The sequence below is a fragment of the Rhinoderma darwinii genome, chromosome 11, assembly GCF_050947455.1.
Source record: "Rhinoderma darwinii isolate aRhiDar2 chromosome 11, aRhiDar2.hap1, whole genome shotgun sequence".
Classification (NCBI taxonomy): domain Eukaryota; kingdom Metazoa; phylum Chordata; class Amphibia; order Anura; family Rhinodermatidae; genus Rhinoderma; species Rhinoderma darwinii.
The window spans coordinates 7,349,451-7,372,757 of record NC_134697.1 but is presented as its reverse complement, the minus strand read 5'-3'; the positions used below and the strand labels follow the sequence as shown (position 1 = coordinate 7,372,757).

Genomic DNA, 23,307 nt, shown 5'->3' with positions numbered 1-23,307 from the left:
GTGTAACTATGTAACATGCCTCATATCTCTCCCTTTTTCTCCTGCTTGTGTGACGTCTCATACACTGAACACGTGGTCATCTCCCCTCTCCCTCTCCCTGTGGCACGGGACATCACACATCACATGCCCCTTATCTCCAGAGCTCCACTTGCAAAACCATTAAAAAGCTATAGGTAATATCTGTCTGATTTAACATTCTAGCTGATACATAGATACACTATAAGTAAGTACCCCCTAATAATATGTCCTGCTGCAAAGGAATATATCAGATACAGTATGTCTTATCTGCTTATGTAATGTAGATAATAAGTTATTGTAAAGCTGATTTCATTATTTAGCGGAACTTGTGTTGATATAATTTGCTATCTGTGGTTTTACATAGGACTGCAGGTAAACCTTCCTACCTAACTTAATGGGTTATTCTGAGACACAAACTTTAGGACAAACCTATCGACTTCTCTATCCACATTATTCCAAGAGGCCGAATAGCAATTATATGGTTGAAGAGTTATAAGGGGAGAACGGGGAGAGGCGCTCTTTTTCATCCCTGTCTGGGTACGTAATGAGCATCTGAGGGACTTGTACATATTAAGGATTATGTCAGTTCTTCTCCATTATCTTTAGATGGAAGGACAGAGCAAATGTAAATTCAAAACCCACACAGAGTCCTCCATAGAAAGAGACGCAGGTGGTGGGCACCCGGGTGCCTTTAAGAAGCAGATAATTGGGTAAAAATGAGAGAGAATAAGACACGCTCTATTTTTCTCTTTCTTCATCTGGTATCCGCCTCGTTGAAGGACCGGTGGACCGTAACAATGGTAATCTAATCAACGGAGATCAATGGAGTCTCACTGATTGTCTATGTCTCCTATGGGCCCCTGTCAAAAAATTGGACCATGTTTCCAAAATTTGGAGAGGAGAAACTAAGTAAATCCAATCCCATAAAGACCCTGTAGTCCATGAGGATGTGTTTTTCGAGAGCATTGACCCAATTCGAGACAACTCTACTAGATTTAAAGAGTTTGTCTAAATCAAAAAATTTAGATGATCCTGCCAAAAACATGGAGGAAAAATCCTGGAGAGACATGGTTGTGGATTGTCTCTTCGTTGTCTACCCTCGACCGAACCAAATAAAACAGAGGAACCAAGCCGGGTGGAATGCCATGGAGAAATCATCTGAAATATACTAAACCATGCCTGCTAAGTAACGCAAAATACCATGAAAAATTGTTGAGAGTCTGAATTTCAGCTCGTAGGTAATGAAGGAGTCACAAATAAATTACATTGTATCACTAAAATAAATGAATAACTCTAAGAGAAGAGTTGGCATCTGGTCAGATAGATTGTACAGAGAAGTATGAACCCACATGTAATATGCATAATGTGGACAAAAGTATTGGGACACCCCCGCATTCCACCTACTGGATTTTTTTTTCTAAATCAATAGACCTTAATATAGAGTTGTTTCCATCTTTGCAGTAAAATATCTTCCAGTCTTCTGGGGGCTTTCTACAAGTTTTTGGGGTCTGTGGGAATTTTTGCCCATTCATCCATGAGTGAGGTCAGACACTGATGTTGGGGGGGGGGGGGGGGGCCGGGCTCGTAATCTCCGTTCTAGTTCATCCCAAAGTTGTTGGATGGGGTGTGGCCAGTCAAGTTCTTCTAAACCAAACTTCCCCAACCGACCAACCAAACAACCAGCCAACCAACCAACCAACCAACCAACCAACTAGCCATGTCTTTATGGACTTTGTGCACTGGGCGCAGTCATGAGGAACAGAAAAGAGCTGAACCCCAAATTGTTTCCACAAATTTGGAAACTACAGTTGTCTAAAATGTCTTGTGTGCTGAAGAATTAAGATTTCCCTTCACTGGAACTAAGGGGGGTAACGCTCTCCTGGCATTCACCAAACCCAGACTCATCATCAGACGCCATATAGAGAAGCGTCACTCCACAGAACACGCCAGATAGGGAAGCGTCACCCCACAGAACACGTTTCTGCTGCTCCAGAGTCCAGTGGCGGCGGCTTTACACCCTCCACCCAACGCTTGGCATTGTGCTTGGTGATGTAAGGCTGGCATGCAGCTGCTGAGTCCCAATGCCATGAAGCTCCCGGGCACAGTGTGCGGATCTTAATACCAGTGGAGGTCTGTACTCTGCAGTTATGGAGTCAGCGGAGCGTTGGCGACTTTTCTGCACTTGCTCCTCAGCACTCGGCCCCCCGCTCTGTAACTTTACGTGGTCTGCACTTCGTGGCGGAGTTGCTGCGGTTCCTTCCACTTTACAATAATATCAGTCACAGATGATGGTGGAATATCCAGGAGGGAAGAAATTTCCGGAACTTTCCTGTTGCAGGACCGCGCTGGAATTCACTGATCTCTTTACAACGACCCGTTCTATCAGTAATGTCTGTGAGGGTCCATTAATACGTTGCAGTTGAGATGTGTTTAGAACTGCATTAAAAAACCTGGATCCAAAACTGCATGTATTTTTACTGCGAATTGGTGGGTTTATGCGGTTGCATTTTTTAACGCAACGACATCAAAAAAAGCATCAAATTGTGGTAAAAGCACATGTGGTTGTTACACACTGATGTTGGAAGCACCAACTGCAATGTGTGAATGAACCCTAAGGCTATGCGCACACGCTAAAGCAAAAACAGCAGTAAAATATGAAGCGGTTTTCAAGGGAACACCGCCTCTGATTTTCAGCCGTTTTTAAAGCATCAAACGTTTCTTGATGCGTTTTTTAAGGCCGTTTTTTGGAGCTGTTTTTCTATTGACACAATGAAAAACGGCTAAAAAAAAACGCTCAAGAAGTGACATTTTTCAAACGGCCACGTAAAAAAAAATGCCCTGGCTGAACGAAACGCCATTTTTCCCATTGAAATCAATGGACAGATGTTTGGAGTCGTTTTTTTAGGCCCCAAAATACGCCTGAAAACACTGCGTGTGAACATACCCTAAAGGCGACTGAATGGCGAGGTGCTGGGTGTTATACACTTCCGGTAATGGAACTGAATGAAACACCTGAATTCAATGATGAAGAGACGTGTCCCAATACTTTTCTCCATTGGTGTGTGGTTGTCGGGGGGTTAACGCCATTGATAGTTTCTGCATTGAATCCATGATTGACATTGAGGATTTCATGGTTCCATTTACGGTTAGAATCAGAAGACCAGTAACGGAGCTACGTCTGTACCAATGAGCCTATCCACAGTGATGGAGTATGAGGCCGGGTTCACAGGAAGCGTAAACACTGACGATTTTCCGCAACGAAATGTCATTTGTATAATCGCTGCTTTTTGTTGCGAGTTTTCCCCATTGAATTCACAATAACAAATAACAGATGTTGCGATTTTTGCGGTGGAAAAGCTGAGATTTTGGCCAAAGATCACAACTCAGAAAAAAAAGAGTTCATACTATAGATCTCCCTCCTCCTGCATCCAGCCCGGCCTCCGGGGATGACGTAGTATCTCAGGTGACTGCTGCAGCCAATCACAGGTTGCAGCCGTCACATGGGATGAAACGTCATCCCAGGAGGCCGGGCTGCAGGTCGGCAGAGGGACACATGGACTTGACTATGGGTACGTAAGGGCTTTTTTTTTACATGCTTTTTTTCGCAATGGCCATTCCTCTGCAGCATCCATGGTGGATACACTGTGTACTTTTAGGCAGCGTATCCGCCCTGTGTGAACACAGCCTATGTAAAACAAATATGCTGCACCCTGGAGACAGTCAACAAGCTGGCTGCCTGTTCATATTTCTCTAAGGCGTAATTCACATGAGCGCTGTGCACCACAGTTTTTCACGTCCGAGATGCATCCATGCTCAGCGCTGCGGGACGCGATGTCACGCATCCCCATAGTTGAGAGTCTATGGAGGGATGCATGATGCGTGAAAAGAACGGACATGTCCTATTTTCCCACGGACCCTTCACACGGTCCGTTGAAACAACGGCTGTGTGAACGGCCACATTGAATTACATAGGTCCGCGGGACGGCCGCTGTTTCAACGGCCGTCCTACGGACGTTTAACATCCTCGTGTGAATTACACCTTATTATGTGTTTCATTTTAGTACTTTGAGTGCACAAGGGTGTAATGTTGTAAATTGATTGTACTTCTGACTGGCTTATCAACACAATTACAGACCGGCTCATTAACACATGGGACATATGCATATGTTTGGCTCTTGGATATACGATTGCCTACTATAATGGGTATTGCAGTGATAATGAGCCAATGAAAACCACATTCCGTTCAGAACTTGTGCACTGAAGGCATAAAACAGAGAAACATAAGGGCATGGCCCCACGTGGCGTATTTCTTCTGCAACTGTCCGCATCAATGCCGCACAGAATCTGTGTTACAGATTCTGCGGCGGATCTGCCCAAAATGTGCAGTAAATTGATGCGGACTAGCCGTTGCGTATTGAGGTGAAGTACTTCCCTTCTCTGTATCAGTGCAGGATAGAGAGAAGGGACAGCACTTTCCCTAGTGAAAGTAAAAGAATTTCATACTTACCCGGCCGTTGTCTTGGTGACGCGTGCCTCTTTCGCCATCCAGCCCGACCTCCCTGGATGACGCGGCAGTCCATGTGACCGCTGCAGCCTGTGATTGGCTGCAGCCTGTGATTGGCCTGTGATTGGCCTGTGATTGGCTGCAGCCTGTGATTGGCTGCAGCCTGTGATTGGCCTGTGATTGGCTGCAGCCGTCACTTAGACTGAAACGTCATCCTGGGAAGCCGGACTGGAGGAAGAAGCAGGGAGTTCTCGGTAAGTATGAACTTCTATTTTTTTTACAGGTTGCTGTATATTGTGATCGGTAGTCACTGTCCAGGGTGCAGAAACAGTTACTGCCGATCGCTTAACTCTTTCAGCACCCTGGACAGTGACTATTTACTGACGTCGCCTAGCAACGCTCCCGTAATTACGGATGCACACACGTAGTCACCCGTAATTACGGGAGCCCCATTGACTTCCTCAGTCTGGCTGTAGACCTAGAAATACATAGGTCCAGCCAGAATGAAGAAATGTCATGTCCAAAAAGCAAGACGCATCCGCAGCACACATAACATGTGCATGACAGCTGCGGACTTCATTGCGGAATTTAGAATCTCCATTGAAGTCAATGGAGAACTTCCGCAATGAGTCCGCCACCAGTCCGCCACTGGTCCGCAACATCCATTGTATGCTGCGGACACCAAATTCCGCACCGCAGCCTATGCTCCGCAGCGGAAATTTCAGCCTCGTCTAAACGAAGCCTACTAAAAAGAAGTGGAAGGCAATGGAGAAACGGCTCCGCTGCGGATTAACGCTGCGGAGTGTCTGCAGCGAAATTCAAGAGCAATTCCGCCACGTGGGGCTTTGCCCTTAGGCTATGTTCACACGGAGTATTTTGCCGAGTTTTTTGACGCTCAATGGCCGCGGGCGAAAAACGGCGCGAAAATCGCCGCGAAAATCGCCGCGAAAATCGGCGTGCAGGGAGAGGAATATCTGCCTCAAACTTCCAAACGGAATTTTGAGGCTAGATATTCCTCCCCCAAAATACTCCGTGTGAACATAGCCTTATAAGTAAAATGAAATCAGCAGCAGTTTTTTTGCTTGTTGATGGTTTCCAGGAATCAAAAGCAGCTCTTGGTGCACAGCAGGGGTCAGCAACCTTCGTCACTCCACCTGATGTAAAACTACAATTCTCAGCAGGTCCTGACAGTCTTTGGCGGGAATAATAAAGCCTTTGGCTGTCAAGGCATGCTGGGAGCTGTAGTTTCACAACAGCTGGAGTGACGAAGGTTGCTGACCCCTAGTGTATACTAAACAAAGAAAAAAAAATGGTCATCAAGGATCTTATTTAATTAGACTAATATGTAGATGAGGGACAGAGCACATCAGATACCACTATATATTGGCTCTGTATACAACTTGGCTACATCTGTACTAGACTCTGTAATTCTGCCCTGGACATGTGACTGATGTGGACGCTACAGGCCGCTGCCCTGATTCATCTTCTACGTTTTTCATCTCAAATAGAATATTCCTTTTTCGCTTTTTCTAGGAGAACAGATAGGGTTAAAAAGCCGAGAGAGAAATAGAGAGAGAGAGCGTGAGAGAGTATATGTCTATGTCAGAGCGATGGTTGATGTGGGTTTAAATATGAAGTTTTCAAAACCAGCATAAAAAAGAGAGAAGCAAAGCAGGAGCGTGTCTCCGATCAGAAAACATTCAATGTACGTGCCCAGAGCGCTCAACCAACCCACGGCAAACCGAAGCAAGAAAAACCAAAGAAAAAACCCAGCAAGTGAAAGATGTCACATCCACTGCAGAAACAACAGTAACATAATTATCCTCATCTAATTACTGAAAATAATCACAAAAATATTACATCTAATTAGTAAATTCTTATTATTAATATCTATGTCTATTTCAAGAATTGTAAGGAGCATTTCCTGCAATTATTAATATAAATGGTGATGTAATTATAAAAAAGAATATTACTATCATTACCGATCCAAGAATATAACTACTATAATACTGCTCCCTATATACAAGAATATAACTACTATAATACTGCTCCTTATATACAAGAATATAACTACTATAATACTGCCCTCTATATACAAGAATATAACTACTATAATACTGCTCCTATATACAAGAATATAACTACTATAATACTGCCCCTATATACAAGAATATAACTACTATAATACTGCTCCCTATATACAAGAATATAACTACTATAATACTGCTCCCTATATACAAGAATATAACTACTATAATACTGCCCCCTGTATACAAGAATATAACTACTATAATACTGCCCCCTATATACAAGAATATAACTACTATAATACTGCTCCTATATACAAGAATATAACTACTATAATACTGCCCCCTATATACAAGAATATAACTACTATAATACTGCTCCTATATACAAGAATATAACTACTATAATACTGTCCCTATATACAAGAATATAACTACTATAATAATGCCCCTATATACAAGAATATAACTACTATAATACTGCCCCCTATATACAAGAATATAACTACTATAATACAGCCCCTATATACAAGAATATAACTACTATAATACTGCCCCCTATATACAAGAATATAACTACTATAATACTGCCCCTATATACAAGAATATAACTACTATAATACTGCCCCTATATACAAGAATATAACTACTATAATACTGCTCCCTATATACAAGAATATAACTACTATAATACTGGGCCCTATATACAAGAATATAAGTACTATAATACTGCCCCCTATATACAAGAATATAACTACTATAATACTGCCCCCTATATACAAGAATATAACTACTATAATACTGCCCCTATTAACAAGAATATAACTACCATAATGCTGCCCCCTATATACAAGAATATAACTACTATAATACTGCTGCTATATACAAGAATATAACTACTATAATACTGCTCCTATATACAAGAATATAACTACTATAATACTGCCCCCTATATACAAGAATATAACTACTATAATACTGCTCCTATATACAAGAATATAACTACTATAATACTGCCCCCTATATACAAGAATATAACTACTATAATACTACCCCTATATACAAGAATATAACTACTATAATACTGCTCCTATAGATAAATGTATAACTATTATATTATTAATAGTCGGGATGCGTGTGATTTTTCCTCCCTGCCTCCTTCATGAGTCTTTACATTGTCAGCGTGATCTATAGATTTTGAAAGTTTTGTTTTTATTCCTGTCATTGGATTGTGACGTTTTTACATGACTGGAAGTTCCCGGGATTGTCACAACACTCTGTTTTATTCTTATTTTATATCTTTTGGTCTTTTTATAAATGTAGAAGAAGGGGATTATGGGCCATGGGTGACGTACGGGGATCGTCCCTTGAGACTGCATCTGATAATTGCAATGTCATTTACGCTTTTACTGCACAACTCAATGTACTTATAAAGATACAGAACTTTCTAGGCTCTTGCTGGAGAAATAAATATATAAAACGAATATATGTAAATATGTTGTATTAAAGGGTTGTGGACTCTATATTCCCCATTAGGGTATATGAAGGTAATAGTGGGGGGCTTCCATATTGGGGACACCCCTCTATTAGACAAAGTGGGCAATGGCATCTATCAGCTCATTTCTGGGGGCCTCGATAGAAGGACTTCTCACAATCAGCTGATTTTTTACAGAAACAACGCCGCTCTTGTTCATAGGCAGTTGAATGGTTCTTAGCTGCAATACCAAACGCAGCCATGCACAAGAGTGGCACTGTTTCTGTAAAAAAAAAAAAAAAGCCACATTTTTGTTAGAATCTTATTTGACATCTTGCCAGAAATATCAGATACGGCATACAGTAACTTATAATATTTCATGGGGTTGACACTCTTTCTCAGACTCCAGAATGGCACATTTTTCCATTTACACACTTTTGTATTGCTGCACAGATTTTTCAATCAGCAATCCAGAAAAATCTAAGTGAGAACCCATGTAGGAGCTGTAATGGTTGCCATATTGGTTTATCACCCTGCTTTCCCAGATACAGATATAACTTAACCAGGCAGCACAGGAGAGGCTGATCTGCTTGGTTAATGAGTGGAGCTTTTATGAAGGTAAACATCAGGGGGCCCCTGTGCCGGAGCAGCGGACCATTCGTCTCCGAAAGCTAATTTGCCAGCAGTGGGGTTCTTTTTATAAATTGCAATCCACCAGTCATGTTGAACCATAGGAATTATCAGAGTGGCACCTGACGAGCTTTCTACTAGGCAGTAGTATTATCTTTAAGTCGATGGCGGGCCCCTTGCCCACACGGCCCCCACACTAGCTTCAATTGTGGTATGTTCACCCCTACGATGTGCTTTTTTGCAATATATGTAACAATTTCCGGTCTGTTCACATCACATTTTTCACTTCCGTCGAAGGTATACCTACAACAGAAGGCACCGACCTTCCCTGGGCACAGTACTACTTTAAGCGCTGAGCCTGGGGAAGCCCCTGACGTCACTGTCCATATATAGACAGTGCTGTCAGGGGCTTCTCCAGTCCCAGGGTGCTCGGCCAGAGCGCGGCCGATGCTCTGGCTGCGGACTCTGTAGTTGAAAGCCCCTGATGTCACTGTCCATATATGGACAGTGACGTCAGGGGCTTCCCTGGGGCCAGAATCCCCAGGCCAAGCGCTACCTGAAGCTCATCCCGGGGGTTTTCTGCCCTGGGTAATCTTCCTAAAGTATATATTTAATGTATACCTGTGACAGGAGTCATACAATGGCATCCGTCACACATAGGCTCCCATGTACAAAAAAAACATATACCGCGTGGTATACGTTTCCTTTAAGCGGGATCGCTCAGGATGGATTAGCCTAGTATACTACGTTATTCCATACTCCAAATAAAAGGTGTACCGACGTATACCAGCTCGACGGAGGCCAAAAGGACACTCTTTTGAACTCCCTCAGGTAATGGAGCCCTATGGACACGTTTAGAGTATACGTAGGGAGCTTCCTCAACGCGCACGCTAAACATAGGGTCAAAACCTCATGTGAACAGGGCCTATCCTGTGTGGTCGCAAAGAGTGCTTTGCTGGTCACTACTGAAAGGGGGCACCACTGTCCCTGATAGCCTGGGTGCCTGGAGCGTGTTGCCTAGTATATTGATTAGGCAGTGTTATATGGGCAGTGTTGTGTGGTTGCCTGTACGCTGTATTATTATTTGGGCGCTATATACAACAATCATGGAGGGTGCGTTAATAAAAAGAGACTGCACAGGGCACCATCCAACTTAAGGCCGCTACTGCCTGTACCCCTGATAGTGGGTAAATTAGCGGACTGATGCGTTTTTTTTTATTTTTTTATAATTATTAATTTATTTTCTATAAAATAACAGTTTAGGAATATACAAATAAATTAATATATATATAAAAAAATAATATAAAAATATATATATTTTTAATAAAGTGAATTGGCATTACACGCCAGGCTACAATGTAGAGCGGAGCAGCAGCGCAGTCTATGGAGGATTCGCCTTACATCATCCACGCTCGTTACAGAACCGTTCAGCATCGGCCGCCGGTGACTGGGGACTAATTGGCGCAGGGAAAAGGTCATGTTTTATGTTTTGTTTTTCGTTATCTGTAGTAATTTGTAGGATTTCGATGTCGTACATTGTCAATAATTGAAAGCCGGAATCACAGCTGTTAGAAACCTTCCGATTTTCCAGGATTTCAGAGTCCCACGCGGCCGGAAACGCTTGTATCTTCTCTCAACGACTGGCTGCACTTTGAAAGGAGGTTTCATTTGTTTACAGCGCGGAGCTCTCGGGGTCATTTCATGGATTTCCATAACAAGTGGCCGGGGATTTCTGCACAAAGTACAAAAAGTGGAATTTATTGTATTTATTTTTTATTGTATTTATTTTTTATTCTATTTATGTTGTTTTTATCTTTTATTTCTCTTATTCTATTTTGTTTATTTAGATTTTTTTTGTTTTCTTTTACTATTGATAGAGAAATGTGTTTATTTTTTTTACCCAGGAAGGAAGAAGGCGTCAGTGTTTGACTGGTCCTCTTCAAATTCTATTTAGCCATTCGTTCGTTTTTAGGACTACGTCATTATCTCCCGCACAGGGCTTCCCACCCAGCTTTCCTAGAGTCCTGAATGCAAGATTGAGCATCAGCCCTTGTGGAAGCCCCCTCCCCATCCACCACACCTGAGGCTGACTCTACTGTTAGGCCTCAGGCACACGACCGTAGCCATGTGCACGGCAGGTGATTATGGAACGGCCGGCCGCGGAGTCTCATCCGCGGGCCGCCCGCAAATCACGGACTGTGCAAACATTGCTTTAAATAAGCCCAGATCACAAATGTGGCCCGTATAACGAGATGTCTATCTTTTTGCGGTCCGGACTCCCGGCCAATGCACGGACGTGTGCATGGCCCCATAGGAATGAATGGGTCCGCAATTCACCCCTGCAGATTTGTGGGTGAATTGCAGCTGCAAAAACATGTTTGTGTCCATAAGGCCTTATTACTTCTTAAGGCCCCATGCACACGAACGTGCTTTTGCGGCAGCAATTCCCCCGAAAATCCACGGGAGAATTGCGGCCCTATTCATTCCTATGGGGCCATGCACACGACCGTGGTTTCCATGGTTCGTGCATGGCCCAGGAGCCCGGACCGCAGAAAGAACGGACATGTGCAGGCGCATAGAAAATAATGGACGCGGCCATGTGCACGGCCCGCGATTTGCGGGCGGCTCGCGGGTGACGCTCCTTGGCCGACCTGAAAATCACGGTTGTGCACATGGCTACGTTCGTGTGCATGAGGCCTTAATCATCTCCTCTCCTTAGGCCCCATGCACACGGCCGTAAAAATTGTCCGTAATTGAGCATTTTGGAGACACAGACTTTTTGAGGCAAATATATTGATGAAAATGGCACAAAAGTAAGCGCCCTATATTTGTAAAGCATCTGGACGCCATTTGTGGAGTGTTTTCCTTGTAGTTGACAGTTTGATGGGTGTGGCCTAATTTGGCGTAAATATGGCATTTATAAAGGGCTTACGGTATTCTCAATGCCAGGAATCTGTTGCTCGGCCAATGCCAGGTCCAACCACTCATATGTCGAAGAGGGTGATATATTTTTTAATGAACTTTCCGCCATTCATTAACTGTACAAATTGCTCCATTTTTACTAACCAAAAACGGTCAACAAAATAACACAATGTGGCCCTTTAGGTTGTTACACATGACTGGTTATTCTTGCCATTGTAGATATAAAGCAATTGCGCTCCACCGAGAGCTGAAGTGTATCCTAGTGATATAATAACAGTAATATCTCCCCCGAGACGCTCCGCAATCAATAATACAAAATTGCGCTGGCAGTGATGACGTTACCGTGATTGACGGCTCGGAACCTGACGCTTCGTTCAGTAGTTTCAGATTTTATTTGCCTCGAGCTCTTGAAAACTGTCGTTTATAAAGAACAAATACATCAAGTGTCCGGACTCCGGCTCTACCCAATATTGGCAGCGCACAAATAACATTTATTTTTAGGGGTCTCCGCAAATTGCGGCCACAGATTGCAGCCCTGATCACCAATGAAAACCATTTTATTTTTATATCATGCTTTCATCTGCAGAGGTTTTTTTTCCCCCACAATTCTATGCACTATTTAGGTGGAACCAACGAACGCTGCTCATCCAGAGCCTCCTGGTTCATAATTAAAATGCAAAAAAACACATTGAAGACTGACACTTATATTTGCCTAATCTTAAGAATTCATTTCAGGGGGATCTGAGATGAGATGTGGCATGCTTTGCTAACATGGAAGTTTTTTTTTTTTTACGTAAATCACCCCCCTCAGTACAGGCTACATCTTAACAGGGCCATCACAGTGACACAATTCACAGTGCCAGCAGAGTGCCCCCCAATAAACAATACCCTCAAAGTGTCCCATATAAACAGTATCAGCAGAGTGACCTCAATAAACAATACTGCTGAGGGCCCCTTACAAACAGCTTAGCGCCTCCCTTCACTTAGCCAGAAAATGAAATTATAAAATTCTGGCTGCCTGCAGCCACCTCTAGGGGGAGCTCAATACATAAACAATGTTATTATATATATATATATACACTACCGTTCAAAAGTTTGGGGTCACCCAGACAATTTTGTGTTTTCCATGAAAACTCACACTTATATTTATCAAATGAGTTGCAAAATGACTAGAAAATACAGTCCAGACATTGACAAGGTTAGAAATAATGATTTTTTTTTTAAATAATAATTTTCTCCTTCAAACTTTGCTTTGGTCTTGGAATGCTCCATTTGCAGCAATTCCAGCATTGCAGACCTTTGGCATTCGAGCTGTTAATTTGCTGAGGTAATCGGGAGAAATTTCCCCCCATGCTTCCAGAAGCCCCTCCCACAAGTTGGATTGGCTTGATGGGCACTTCTTGCGTACCATACGGTCAAGCTGCTCCCACAACAGCTCTATGGGGTTGAGATCTGGTGACTGCGCTGGCCACTCCATTACAGATAGAATACCAGCTGCCGGCTTCTTCCCTAAATAGTTCTTGCATCATTTGGAGGTGCTTTGGGTCATTGTCCTGTTGTAGGATGAAATTGGCTCCAATCAAGCGCTGTCCACAGGGTATGGCATGGCGTTGCGGAGTGATAGCCTTCCTTATTCACAATCCCTGTTACCTTGTACAAATCTCCCACTTTACCCCAGACCATCACATGACCTCCACCATGCTTGACAGATGGCGTCCGGCACTCTTCCAGCATCTTTTCAGTTGTTCTGCGTCTCACAAATGTTCTTCTGTGTGATCCAAACACCTCAAACTTCCATTCGTCTGTCCATAACACTTTTTTCCAATCTTCCTCTGTCCAATGTCTGAGCTTTTGCCCATATTAATCTTTTCCTTTTATTAGCCAGTCTCAGATATGGCTTTTTCTTTGCCACTCTGCCCTGAAGGCCAGCATCCCGGAGTCACCTCTTCACTGTAGATGTTGACACTGGCATTTTGTGGGTACTATTTAATGAAGCTGCCAGTTGAGGACCTGTGAGGCGTCTATTTCTCATACTAGAGACTCTAATGTACTTGTCTTGTTGCTCAGTTGTGCAGCGGGGCCTCCCACTTCTCTTTCTACTCTGGTTAGAGCCTGTGTGTTCTGTCCTCTGAAGGGAGTAGTACACACCGTTGTAGGAAATCTTCAGTTTCTTGGCAATTTCTCGCATGGAATAGCCTTCATTTCTAAGAACAAGAATAGACTGTCGAGTTTCACATGAAAGCTCTCGTTTTCTAGCCATTTTGAGAGTTTAATCGAACCCACAAATGTAATGCTCCAGATTCTCAACTAGCTCAAAGGAAGGTCAGTTTTATAGCTCCTCTAAACAGCAAAACTGTTTACAGCGGTGCTAACATAATTGCACAAGTGTTTTCAAGTGTTTTCTAATCATCCATTACAAACACAATGTACCATTAGAACACTGGAGTGATGGTTGCTGGAAATGGGCCTCTGTACACCTATGTAGATATTGCATTAAAAACCAGACGTTTGCAGCTAGAATAGTCATTTAGCACATTAACAATGTATAGAGTGTATTTCTGATTAATTTAATGTTATCTTCATTGAAAAAAACTGTGCTTTTCTTTCAAAAATAAGGAAATTTCTAAGTGACCCTAAACTTTTGAACGGTAGTGTATATATATATTTGAAGTTGATAAAAATGTTCCAATATGCTTTCTGTATTCATTTCCCCCGTTTTCAAGATCTCTGCTTGCTGTTTTTTTAGTAGGACACAGGTGCACAGTTACAGTATGTGTATCAGAGCTGTGTCTTCTAACGATCCCAGCACCAGTGTGTCCATCACATGACCATGCACAGAATTGTATCCACTGATAGATTTGTTACTACTGAATAACAGCAAGCAGAGATCTTGAAAACCCGAAAGGATTAATACAGAAAGTATATTGAACAACTGTATAGCTTTAAATTGTTACAAAAAAAGTAACATTAATTTGCTGAAACCAGACACAAGGCATTTAACAAGGATATTTTTGGCGGTCTATGATTCCAGGGTCTGGGGATGATTTCTACATCTCTCCTAAACGCTGCAGCTGAGATACTTGGTGACCAGCGGGGATACATGCTGACGGAGTGTGCAGTGGGTATGTGACACGGCCGCAGGGGAAGCCGAGCACTTGTGTTATCACATCCCATATATTCCTTCCGCATCGTTAACTGGAACATTTCATAGAAAAAAAGAAGCGGAGTTCAAAAATGATATATAAAAAAAAATACTTTTTATCTTTTCCACTATAATTATAGATATTTATCACATCATATAATAAAACACTGTCACTAAACCAGTATAATAAGCCTAATCCCTCACCCTGCAGACCCCTGTGGTATAAATACGGCTTACAGGGGTAAATAAAGCTGTGTAATGATTTAATATGTGCTTTAATTAATCATTTTCAAGATCTCTGCTTGCTCTCTGTGAAGGAGAACATTCTTGTTTACATCCAGAGGTTGAAAACCTGTATAGATCTAATACTTGACACAGCTGAGGGTTTGTTACAATTGTCTCCAGTCTAGACAATCCTCTGTGAGCTCAACAATTTGGATTCCAAGCTGATACATTGTAACAAACTATTAGGACAGGAGGGAAATTTGTGCTGCTGATGTATTTAGCTCACAGAGGATTGTTTAGACTAGATACAACTGTAGCAAACCCTCAGCTGTGATAGGTCAGGATGGGTTTTCAGCTTTGGATTTAGAAGAACGTTCTCTTTCAGGGACTGAAAACCTATAGAGACCTAATACTTCTCACAGCTGAGGGTTCACCACATTGTATCTTTAGCCAAGGCGATCCTCTGTGAGTAGGCTCTCATTCAGACACCATAAAGCGGCCATATATTAGAGTCCATATTGTCCCGGCCTGATCGCAGGTCTAATGACCTGAACTAACAGCACCATAGGGATCTATCGTTCTGCTACGGGTTATTAGACCCACGGTCAGGCCAGGAATTGCGGCTGTAATACAGATGCTAAAATACGACCACCTTATGGCGTCTGAATGAGGCTTTAGATATATCAGCAGCACTTAATCTCGTATGTCTTAAAGTTTGCTACAATGTATCAGTGCAGGTAAAATGTATCAGTCTTGAATCTAGGCTGTTTAGCTCACAGAGCAATGTCTACACTAGATACAATTGTCACAAACCCTCTGCTGTGAGAAGTATAAGGTCAGTGCAGGTTCTTAGTTTCTGACTATGAAAAAGAATGTTCACATTTACTGACAGCAAGCAGAGATCTTCAAAATGATGAGGAATTTAAACACAAAGTATATTAGAAAGTTGCAGAACTTTCAATGATCCCCTTCCCGACTCCGCCATATACATACGGCGCACGTCGTGTGGGGGAGTATGGAGCGGGCTCACGGGCTTAGCCCATACCATAGAACGAGCGTGTCGGCTGTGTGTTGCAGCTGATACTTCCAGGTAACAAGCAGGATTCCACTCGAGCGCAATCCCGCTAGTTTAACCCGTTAAATGCCGTGGTCAATAGTGACCGCGGCATTTAAATGACTAAAAACAGGGGGTCGACCCCTTGTAATGTTACAGCGGCCCCACCGCGTCGCGATCTGGGCGGGGGCATTGGTTGGCATGGCAGCCTTAAGGTCTGACGAAGTCCCATGAAGCTTCATAGGAGACTGTCAGTATCACGATATACTGCAATTCATTAGTATTGCAGTATATCGTGTAAGCTATCTAACGATCGCTGGTTCAAGTCCCCTAGGGGACAAGTAAAAGAACAATAAAATATATATTTTTTTAAAACAATTAAAAAAGTAAAAAAAAAAACTTTTCCCATTTTCCCTCAAGCGCAATGTAAAAGTCTGAACAGTTACAATATATCATTATTTAGTCCGCACAGTGAAAGCCGTAAGAAATAAAAAATTAAAACCGCCAGAATTGCTGTTTTGTGGTCTCTTCATCTACCACAAAAAAATGTAATAAAAAGTGATAAAAAAGTCTCATGTACTCCAAAATGGTACCGATATAAACTGCAGCTCGCCCCACAAAAAACGTCCTGACACCGCTAAATTGATGGAAAAATAAAAAAGTTCTGGCTCTCAGAATGTGGCGACAAAACTCAAATGTTATTTTTCACAATCAGTTTTTTCCTTGTAAATGTAATAAAACATAAAAAAATATATAACTTTGGAATCGCTGTAATCGTATTGACCCGCAGAATAAAGTTAACTTGTTGTTTTTACCGCACGGTGAACGGCGTAAAAACAAAACCACCCAAAAGATTGAGGAATCACGTTTTTTGTTTTTTTTTCCTATTCCACCCCACAAAATATTTTTTTTCCAGTTTCCCACTACATTATATGGTACAATAAATGGTGCTGTGAAAACCTACAACTGCAAAACACAAGCCCTCATACGCCAATATTGATGGAAAAAGTTACGGCTTTTGGAAGGTGGGGAGGAAAAAATGAATGTTAAAATCAGAAAAATGGCTGCTTTGGGACGGGGTCCTGCAATAATTAAGCTTTAAATACAATAAAATGGAACATTCTAGAACAGATTATTTGGAAAAGCCACAACGCTGCATTTTTCAATTCATGATTTTTACATTGAAGTCAATGGGGGAATCCAAAAAAAAACACGACAAACCACGAAAAACGGAGCATGTGCCCTAAATCAGGGCCGTTTTCTAATATCTGCCAATGCGTTCATATATCAGGTAACGTTGGGTGTGATTGACGGTGTAACTCCCGCGCTCGGACTAGTTACATTCTGTATTACGGAGCTACATCCCGTCTGACGTTATAAATGGTGAAACGGATAAAGCAGTTATTTTCTACTTTTTTCGGAAAAGGTTAAATCATTGGCAGAGTGGTTGACAGTAATTGAAGCGTTTCCCAGGGACACATTGTGGCACGGACATTTATACAAGGAATGTGCGATGACCTATGAATTGATCCTATTACTGTTCACAATTTAAAGAATTCTATTATGTAACATAAAATGGAAACAGTCATAATCAACCTAATGGAACGGGGAAGCGATCCAGCGCTCTTAAAGGGGTCCACCTCAAACAACCCCTTATGGAACGCTCTAGTAGAAAGATATTGAAGGGTGGGTCCCCCGTATAGGACCAACTCCCCTTCGGTTCTGTTCACACTTGCGTCGTGGTTTCCATTTATAACGGAAAGCACAGCGCATTGCCAGACTTGTCGTACAACGGATATGAACTGTGCCCTATGGACCCTATGGACTTATAACGTCGTCACATCGGAACCCGCTGCATGCAGAGTCTGACCGCAGTGTGAATGGGTGAATGGAGCCTTAATTGTTGAGGGAGGGGCTCTTACCCTGGATGGTCTATTGATTTCAATGAGATCAGGTGTGTAGCTATAGGGGGTGCAGAGGTAATAGTTGCACCTGGCCCTGCTGCCTCAGAGAGCCCAAGAGGACACCAGTATTATAAATGGTACATGGTAGGTGGGGGGCCCTTGTACAGATTTTACATTAGGACCCGAGAACTTAAAAGGGGTTCTCCCATAATCATTATTATCACCTATCAACGGTATAGGTAATAAATATCTGATCAGTGGGGGACCGACTACTGGGACCCCCACCGATCACGAGAGCAGGCTTACCTTACCGATCCTGGAAGCCCCATAGAAATTAATGGAGCGGTGTTTGAGCATGCGCACCACTGCTCCATTCCTAAGGGGCTCCCAGGAATGGCAAGGTAAGCCAGTTCTTGTGATCGTGGGGTTCCCAGCGGTCGGACCCCCACTGATCAGATATTTACGACCTATACTAAGGAGAGGTGATGAATATTGATTATGGGAAAACCCTTTTAAGAAATGCTATTAAAAACTTATTTTGGGGTAGGGGGGGTTAAAAATAACTTGAATGTACTTGGAAGGGCCGGGGATTTTCCTAGTTGGAGCCTCCATATGTCTATATGGCAGTTGTACAAAGCAGAACATTGATATTATAATGGGATCATTTGACCAAGACAAAAACCTCAGCATTTCCCTCTATGACAAATTAGTTCCAGGGCTCGTTTAGTGTAGAAAAGGACGTGATGTAAAATGATAACTAAAGAGGGGGAGTCCTCAGGTTCGTAGATGGAGAGAGAAAAAACAATCTCTGTTTACAGGCTCCTAATTGCTGTCTGTTCTTCTGTTTCTGCTGCTTGGCTCTTGAGTTCGTGCTGAGATTTCCTGCTGTGAGAGGGGATATTCCATGGAGTATGATTAAACTTTGATCAATGCAAAAGGGAAAATATTAATATTTATAATTGAATGTTATTAAATATTACTCACAGGACGCCCCCCTCGCTGGGTCTGCCATCTTTACTATTTGTAGTTAATTTTTGATTGCCCGTGGAGACTGCTGTTTTATGTAGCCAAACCATCTGGCTGCGCATTGTAAATGATGTCGTCTTTGTATCTGCAGCACCAATTCACCATTTCCCATAGAGAATGCACCGAGTCACAAGATCAGCTAGATGGGGGTCACACGGCCACTTGAACATCCAATCCTCAGCTTTAGAAAACAGTACGACGGAAAGCAGCTGATGGATAAATGTCCAAAAAATTTAAGTAGGAATTTCTTATTATTCACATCTACATTCTTCTCCAAGTAAGATCGTGTTACTGCCCCTTTAAAGTGATATTCCCATCTTGGACATTTAGGGCATGACCACACATGGCGGAATTCCTCCGCAACTGTCCGCATCAATGCCGCACCTAATCCGGGTTGCGGATTACGGCTGCGGATCTGCACAAAATGTGCAGAAAATTGATGCGGACTAGCTGCTGCGGACTGCGGGAAAAGTGCTTCCCTTCTCCCTATCAGTGCAGGATAGAGAGAAGGGACAGCACTTTCCCTAGTGATAGTAAAAGAATTTCATACTTACCGGCCGTTGTCTTGGTGACGCGTCCCTCCTTCGGCATCCAGCCCGACCTCCCTGGATGACGCGCCAGTCCATGTGACCGCTGCAGCCTGTGCTTGGCCTGTGATTGGCTGCAGCCGTCACTTACTCTGAAACGTCATCCTGGGAGGCCGGACTGGAGACAGAAACAGGGAGTTCTCGGTAAGTACGAACTTCATTTTTTTTTACAGATACATGTATATTGAGATCGGTAGTCACTGTCCCGGGTGCAGAAACAGTTACTGCCGATCGCTTAACTCTTTCAGCACCCTGGACAGTGACTATTTACTGACGTCTCCTAGCAACGCTCCCGTCATTACGGGAGCCCCATTGACTTCCTCAGTCTGGCTGTAGACCTAGAAATACATAGGTCCAGCCAGAATGAAGAAATGTCAAGTAAAAAAAGCAAGACGCATCCGCAGCACACATGACATGTGCATGACAGCTGCGGACTTCATTGCGGAACTTTGAATCTCCATTGAAGTCAATGGAGAAATTCCGCCATGAGTCCGCCACTGCTCCGCAACAGACAGAGCATGCTGCGGACACCAAATTCCGCTCCGCAGCCTATGCTCCGCAGCGGAATTGTACGCATCGTGTAAACGAACACTGCGAAATTAAAGTGAAAGTCAATGTAGAAACGGCTCCGCTGCGGATTAACGCTGCGGAGTGTCCGCAGCGGAATTTAAGTGCAATTCCGCCATGTGTGAACCCGCCCTTATAGTATTTCCACAGCATAGTCCATAAATATCTGAGACCTGCACCTATCTCTACAATGGGCCCCCCAGACACCTGTCCTACCTCCTCCCGCTGTCGCTGGCCGCCCACCATTGAGTTATGTGGTAGCCGGGAGTTACAGAAACAGCGTAGCAGAGTGAGATACGCTGATTTTCTAGCTCTCGTCGACCTCTTAACTCAGTTTCTGCCAACCACCGGCAGCGGGAGAAGATAGGACGGGTGTCAGGGGTTCCTGTGGATATAGCATAAATGTCAAGGGTGTACCTGTGGGGTTCAATTAGGACCAATATGGTTCAAAATCTGTGAGCGGTGCCTCAACCCCGTCCAGGGCTTTCAGGGATTTATTCCAATGGAAATTTTCAACATGGTTCCCATGCTACCACGCCATTGAAATCCGGTATTAAATTGTATTAGAAGATATATTTTGAGTTGACTTTCCCTTTAAATTTGAGAGTGTGACCTGCTTTGATGTGAACCCTTTAGGACTATATTTTAATAGTTATCAGAGTGATAATATTCTGTTTCAAGGGCGGACACAGACAACAGAGGGTCCATTGCAAGAACCGTATATGGGCCCCTTGACCTATAATAGCTCATGGTGGATCACACGCTTACGTCTTTCTAACCTGTAAGGCTGTGTTCACATAGGGTGAATACGCTACGTAAAAGTACACAGCATATCCGCCCAGGACCCTGCAGGGAATGTCGTCCCAAAAAATTGTGGTGGAAGTTTTATGGGTCGAAATGTCCGCTGCGGAAAACAGCAGGTAAAAAAATGGTATACTTACCCTGATCTCTGTAGTCATGGCGACGCGTCCATCTGCCGTCCTGCAGCCCGGCCTCCTGGGATGACATTTCATCCTATGTGACCGCTGCAGCCTGTGATTGGATGCAGCAGTCACATGGGATAATACGTCATCGCAGGAGGCCGGCCTGGATGGAGCAGCATAGAATTCTGGGAAAGTTTAAGCTTTTTTTTTTTTTCGAGTTGCGATTTTTGTGGCGGAATCACATCTTTTAAACTGCAAAAATTGCAACAATTTCTATTTGTTGCAGGTTTTGCCTCTCAATAAAATTCAATGGAGAAATCCGGCAACAAAAAAATCTCACCCGCTCTGCTGCTACTGTAATACGCTGCCGATTTTCCACAATGAAATACGTTGCAGAAAATCCGCAGTATTTATGCCTCGTGTGAACTGACCCTAATTGTGATATTTAAAGTTTTTTTTTTAGCCCAGTCCCTTACATGCAATCTAATAGACAGGTGGAAGCTGTTTTTAGGGTGACAGTGGCCCCCTTATCTACCGGCCCCTGTGCAGCGGCAGAGGTCACACATATGGTATGTCCGAGCCTGTTCTATTCACTAAACAGGAACTCCTGGAGCTGAAGTTCCCATGGCAGTGTCATAAACCATTACTCTATTCAAGACCCCATTACTGAAATGAAAACCAGTTCTCCATGCACGGACTTCCTGCCGAGCTTAGTTTTATACACAGTAGCAAATCTAAAGAAGCAGAGCTGCAGTATAAAGAATGGGGTAGGGTCAGAGCAACATCCTGAGCCTCTGATACGACAGGAAGTAGATTTCAGACTACCTTCGACTCCAATAGAGAATGCCGCTGAGCTGGAGTCACAAACTGGAGCAGAGCTAGAAAGCTGCCAACGCTGAAGGCAATGAATTATAGAGAATCGGACATCGACTTTGCGTCACGATCCGGCTCCATTTTACATTGGATAAAAGTGAAAAGTATTTATTGAATTTGCTTAGAAATTGCACCTTAAATATCGAATTCTCCCGTCTGAAGTCGTTTTTTTGACTTTATATTTAGTCTCGGGGAACTGGTTACATTAATGCACATGAGCAGCGCTGCCGAATGCCGGGAATGTAAATGACATTAAGAGACCGTTCATGTTTAAGTGCCGAACATTGATAGTTCATTTATGGATAAAGCTACCTGCCGGCCGCTACTGGATTTAAAGGTCAGATGTCAAGGATGAGTCTCGACGCTGCTAATGAAGCAGTGCCGGGTTTATTGTGCTAAATGTAAGGAAGGGATCAGTGTGGGATAATGACAACTGATGTAGCAGAGCTGAACTTGTCATTCCACTGTCATAGAATTTATTATTTTGATTTGAAATAGGTCAGACTGGAATAAAATATAATATGTTATAAGATAACAAAATCATTGGGACTGATCTACTAAGCTGGGTAAGATTAAGACAGCGTAAGCTTAGACCAAGTAGTCTGAAGATGCGCCAAATCTATCACAGTGGTGCAGGCTGTATGAGAGATTTGGTGCATCTTGCTAGACATGTTAGACATTTAAGCCACACCCCCTTCCACTAGACCACACCCCATTTAATCGAGACCACACCCTTTTAGAGCAAAGCGCAAAAAATTGTCTAAAAACTGTTAAAAATTGTGACACACGGCATGTGCACCAGAATTCTTAATTTGAATAGTAAATCTGCCCCTTCATGGCTTTATCCACCTAAAATGAAATACAGTAAGTTTATATGCAGTCCTATGTAAAACGACAGAAAATACATTCTGACATCACATTTGAACACTACGTTGGGCGTAAGTCCTGGGATAGTTCCCAGCACCTATTCCGAGGGCCCCGTGGAGCGTCATTTACGCGAAGTGTGCAAAAAAAAAGTGTTCTTTTAGCATTCGTTGGGCCAAAATTGAGGCAAGACGCAGCGATTTTGTGGAAATCACAGCAAACGCTGCAATGTGTGAATAGACCGTGAGGGACCGAGCACCGGCCGGGTTTGTCGGGTGCTCACACCAGCTCGAGTACACAATGTAACCATTTCCGATTGTTATAACCGCCGTCCTGCGTAGAACTCTGCCTCTTCCATACGGTGATGGTGTCAGGAGATCAAGGCAATCATGGAGTATTTACGGTGTGTAAACTATAAAACTCAGGGACGGATGAAATCAATTTCTGAATAAAACGTGGGGTAGAATGCGTTATTTATGAGTTCTGGGAATCACATAAATAATTGTCAGCTCGGTGCGCTCAGGGTCTGCGTGTAATTATCTGTCCGTAATAACCGCGCGTTATATA

The 23,307-nt window shown here is 43.1% G+C and overlaps 1 protein-coding gene across 3 annotated transcripts in view; it reads right to left on the bottom strand.

The window, feature by feature from the left end:
• SORCS1 (sortilin related VPS10 domain containing receptor 1) overlaps positions 1–23,307 on the bottom strand; it is a 536,576-nt gene that overhangs the window by 365,663 nt on the left and 147,606 nt on the right. The gene's annotated exons all lie outside the window — the stretch shown is intronic.